We start from the raw sequence: 5,810 nt of genomic DNA on the forward strand, positions 1-5,810 counted from the left end.
GGTGTCTCTTTCTATTCAATGTCTGTAATCTGGGCTAGGGGGGGAAAGGGTTGAGGGAGGAGGATGAGAGATGATGTCTCAGTGGGGACCTCTCCTGTCTGACCGGTTTAGACTTGGGCTGCCCTGTTCAGCAGGTTCCCCTGCCTCTCCCGAAACTGCTCCAACCCACGTGGGAGGAGAGAATTGCCAAGTTTGACCACCCCAGGGGAAGGGGTGGGGGATGGGAAGGAGGGGAAAGGGGATTGATATCAGCAGAAAGGTTTCTTTGGTTTATTCTTTCTATGGCTGTGCATAAGCACCAAGAGGCTGACATGAGATATCCTCCTCACCCAGTGGGAGTCTGGGTTTCCCAATCGATTGCTTTGTCTTAGGGTCTTTCCTCATTTGTTTGTGGTCCATCATGTGTTTTTTCTTTTTTTTTTAAATAGTATTTTTCAATATGTGTAAAGATAGTTTTTGTAAAACTTTGTGTTCCAAATTTTTTCCCCTCTTTTCCTTATCTCCCCCTTCCCCAGGACAACAAGCAATCTGATACAGGTTAGACACATCATGTATTTAAAACAATTTACAGAAGCTATTATCTGTCCCTCCTGTCATTCCCCCAAAAGCTATTTTTTAAAAAGGAAAGATCTTGTAACAAATCTATGTAATAAAGAATATTGGTCACATCCAGTTTATTTTGTGCCCGGGGTCTGTCACCTCTCTGTCAGAAGATAACATTTTGCCCTTGTCCCTCAGGCTTTTACCTCAGATGCTCCTTGGGAAAATGAGAAAAAACAACTTGACTTGTGTCCCCTTGTAAGGGAACACAGATTTGTTTAGGATGTGGAAGTGGTTTCCCACTTCCTTCAGCTCATTTTAGAGATGAGGAAACTGAGGCACCTCACTGTAATAAAAACCTTTGGGCCTTGCTGAGGGTCGGACAGTCCGTGGGCTGGGCAGGATTTGAATTTAGTTAGGTCTTCCTGAATCTAAGCCCTCTATCCACGGGGTACCTGGTGGAGAGAGATTGGGAAAGATATTACCTGTTTCACAGGTGATGAGCCTGAGGTGAGAATCTGTAAGGAAAGCACTTGGTCTGCCTAGAAAAAGTTCCTGGTAGGCTGTCCATAGGGAGCTGATCTGAGGAAGGCAATAGGAGCTGTAGTTTCACTTTTGGCCAGGAGGGGACATCGTTGCTATCCATGAACAAAAGTCTGTACTATGGAATATCAAAATTTTAAAGGGAACTTATATCAGAACACAAAACAATGGATCTAAAGTTAAAAAAAAAAAAAAGGCCCTAGAAGACTTCTAGTCCAATCCTGTCAGTTTATAAAAGAGGAAACTGAAACCTAGAGATGTAATGGGACATGCGGTAATAAGTAGCAAATCTGGGATTTGAATTATAGATGCTTTCATTCCAGTATTCGGACCTCTTTCCCCTATGGCTTAGATTAAACCAAGAAGTGTGAGACCACTCATTGAAGACCCTCAATGAGGAGAACCGTAGATTTGGAATTGGAAAAGCTCTGTGTGGGGAGGGAAGTTGTCATAGTCTGATCCACCCATTTTACAGATGGGAACTGAGGCTCATGAAGGTTGAGTCATTTGCTTGATACCATTCATAGTAAGTGGAACATTTGAAATTTGGACAAGGATTTGATAGTTAATTCAGTAGCTTTTCAGCTCTTTTATAGGCATTTGTTGAGTGTTTACTATGTCTGGGTTAAAAGCCAGGTTGCTCAGTGAATAGAGCTCTGGGCTGAGAGTCAGGAGCTGTATGAGACCCTCGAGCAAGTCACGTGGCCATGTTTGCCTCAGTTTTCTCTATAAAGTAGGTTGGAGAAGAAAATGGTAAACCACTGCAGTCTCTGAATTATGATCCACAGGGTCACAGTGTCAGACATCACTAAATGACTAAACTGCAACAGGAAACGTGCTGGGCACTGCACTAAGCAGTGAGAATGTCGAAAAGAGGAAAAAGACACTGTCCTAGAGAAGCTTACAATCTAATTGAGGAGAAAACATGCAAATACATACTGTTGGGGGGTGGGGTGGCAAAGGTGTTGAGGGTTTAAGTTCAAACTATCTCCAAAGCAAACATGGGCACTTACTTGGAAGAAGGGGTAATGCACCCACCCCACAAGCTTCCTCCTTAAGGGAAAGGGGGAACTCAGGATTTATATAGAAAAGGGAAAGTAAGGAGATAAAAACCCAGGAGCATACTTTCTGTTTCAGAAAAGTCCCTGTGATTGGATTGAGGTACTCAAGGACCGAGGTAAAAGGCTGTTTTGTACAAGGTACAATGAAGTCCCGGAGAGAGAACGACAGTATTATTAGGCCCAGGGCAGCACCTAAGACACCATCCTACACAAAGCAAGATAAATGAGTAATAACAGTGGTGAAGCTCTGGAATTAAGAAAAATTGGGAAAGGTTTCCTATAGGAGGTGGGATTTTGGATGAGATTTGAAAGAAGTCAAGGAGATCAGTAGTTAGGGTGGTGGAGGGATTTCCACTATTGCATGCTGCCTGTGGAACCTATTATCTCTGGAGCCTGGTGCAATTAGGAAAAAAACCTCCATCCTGCGTCCCTTCCATCATCAGTTTACCATACTTGGAGTATTTTTCCAGCAGGGGGATGAATTTACATCAATTTATCTATCCTGCCATGTGCTCCCTCTTGTGTTCAGTAGCTTGCAACTGCACGATATCAAATGCTAAACTTTTCATTCATAACATTAAGTACCTATATTAGCATACTATTATCTTTGGGGTTCTCAACTTATGTGATCTGCCTATGGTCACATAGCTGGCAAGTGTTTTAAGGTAGCCTTTGAACCCAAATCTTACTACAAATTATTTTAAAACGTTTTATTGATGCTTTAAAGAAAAAACAACAAACATTTCTCTCATTCTCATATACAAGTCCTTCCCGTATACAAGTTAATTAAAGTAAACAAACTGACACCATAAACGTACTTTACAGTCGTGTCTCATTCTTTGATGTATCCTCTTAAACCCCAACCTTGAATTCTCATAATAAATTACTCAAATCAAGGCAACATAGCAATTTTGTTCCCGTTTGCCCCATTTGGCATCCATAATCCCCTCTCAACCTCAACCCCTAAAAGGAGGAAAGAATGTTTGATCATCTGCTCCAAAATAATATAGCTGATTGCATTTGAGTCTGCTTCTATTTTGTCTTATTTTTAAAATTATATGATACTTGTCATTGTGCATATTGTTCTCCTGGCCCTGATTTCTTTGTTCTTTGTTAAATTGCACATATTTAACTTATATTGGATTACTTGCTGTTTTGAGAAGCAGGAAGGAGAGAAGAGGGAGAAAAATTTGAAACACTAGGTTTTGCAAAAGTGAATGTTGAAAACTATCTTTGTATGTATTGGAAAGAACTTTATCTTTATCAGCCCATTTGAGTCTTCCCATGTCTTTAGGACAGTTAAATGGCACAGTGGATAGAGCACTGGGTTGGAAATCAGGAAGACATCTTCTTGAGATTAAATATGGCCTCAGACACTTACTAGCTGGGTGATCTTGGGCAAGTTATTTACCTGTTTGCCTCAATTTCCTCATCTGTTAAATGAACTGGAGAAAGAAATGGCAAGCCACTCCAGTATCTTTGCCAAGAAAACACCAAATGGGGACATGGAGATTCAGACATGACTAAAATGACTTAACAACAATAAATATTCTTCTATATTCACATGCTACAGTTTGTTTAGCCATGCCCCAATTGATAGAGAGCAACTTTTCTCCCTTCTTTCTTTGCCTCCACCTCTAAACTAACTAAACTCCTCCCTCTAAACTATATCTCATTACGTCTGGGTTTCCAAATATATCATCACATGCATACACGTTAGTTCACTCCATAGTTCTCCAGTTTGGGGAAAGTAGAAAGAGGATTGAATTTGAAATCAAAGAATCTGAGGTTACAAGAAAACATTGTATACAGTAATATCAAGATTATGTGATGATCAACTGTGATGGACTTAACTCTTCAACAATGAGGCAATTCAAGGCAATCCAATAGACTTATGGAAAGATCCATCATCATCCAGAGAGAGGATGGAGATTGAATGTCAATTAAATTGTAAAGTTCTCGTTTCGTTTTTCTTGAGGTCTCTGGGGGTCTTGGGAGCAACCTTCATTTCAGTCAGAGTAATCACCATATGAGTAGCCAGGGGTTAAAGTCCAGATCCTTTACTGTCTCCTTCAAAGTCTAGTCTCCTTTTCTGGGGCCTGGTTAACTTTCTTAGAGGCCTGTCTCTCTCCTTGGTTCCGAGAGCTTGAGCTCCTGCCTCTTTATCTGCCCTCTGAATCTCTCCGAATCCAAAGGTTTGTGCTTCAGCTTCCAGCCACCACAAAGGTGGACAATGGAATGAATCTGTCTCAGTCTCTAAAAGCTTCTTCCTCATATGCTCTACACTGAGTACAAACCAAGTATTATTATCACTAGGAAACCATTATTTGTTGTAGGATTAAATCAATGCTAAACTAGATTTAACCATTGTCTCCTCAATTCCATTTAGTACCTTGTTTCAAGTTCTGGGTTCTGGTCCATAACATTAAATCATAGTATTTGAACCTTTTACTTGTTATTTATTTGCTTTCTTTTTCATTGTTTTTTTTTTTTTTCTTTTTGATCTGATTTTTCTTGTGGATCATGAAAAATATGGAAATATGTTTAGAAGAATTGCACATATTTAACTTATATTGGATTACTTGCTGTTTTGAGAAGCAGGAAGGAGAGAAGAGGGAGAAAAATTTGAAACACTAGGTTTTGCAAAAGTGAATGTTGAAAACTATCTTTGTATGTATTGGAAAAATAAAATACTATTTTATATAATAATATAAACATAATAATAACCAAGTTTAAAAAAGGAATTTGAATTTAAATCCTAGCTCTGCTACTTATTACCTGTGTGATTTTGAGCAAGTTACTTAACCTCTGAGACTCAATGGACTCATTGTAAAAAGAGGTTAAAATAAATGTCCCTTCTAGCTCTAACTATGTTATTCAGTGAATCTCACTCCCTTCACCCCCCCATCCTTCAGGATTGTCCCCTTATGGTTTGAACTCCTTGGAAGGGAAATGAACTTAGAATTGCCAGAGAGGTAACCTTCTGACACTGCAACATATACTTATAAAATATTTCTAGAGTAGTTCACGATTGATCATTTAGCTATTATCTGAATCTCTAGGACAAGACAACAAAGGACCCATCTGCTCTGGGAGTCTTGTTGCTGTTCAGTCATATCCAACTCTTTATGGCCCCATTTGGGATTTTCTTGGCAAAGTTATTGGAGTAACTTCTCCAACTCTTTTTACAGATGAGGAAATAGGCAAATAGGGTTAAGTGATTTGTTCAAGATCACACAGCTTGTAAGTGTCTAAGATCACATTTAAACTCGGGAAAACGAGTCTTCCCAATTCCCAAGTCAGTATTCTATTCACTGTATCACCCAGATGACAAAATGAATCTCCAATCCCCCAAATCAAAAATCATCCCTATATATCTGGGGTTGGGGATAAGAGAGAGGACCACAGATATTGGGAGAAAAGTATACTTGAAGCAAAAATTGGAAGTCATCATCTTATCAATCACACTGAGTTAACACCATGCTGTATCTTTGCTTCAAAAATACTTTTATTAGAGTTCCCCAATATCTGCGGTCCTCTGCAGTGACCAAAAGAAGGGAACAAGCATTTATGAAAGGCCTACTATGTGCCAGACATTGTGCTAAGTGGTTAAAAAATATTACCTCATTCCATGGGAAGTCTACACTGATAACTAAAGTTTTCCCA

Source organism: Sminthopsis crassicaudata, chromosome 2 (assembly GCF_048593235.1).
Source record: "Sminthopsis crassicaudata isolate SCR6 chromosome 2, ASM4859323v1, whole genome shotgun sequence".
Lineage (NCBI taxonomy): Eukaryota > Metazoa > Chordata > Mammalia > Dasyuromorphia > Dasyuridae > Sminthopsis > Sminthopsis crassicaudata.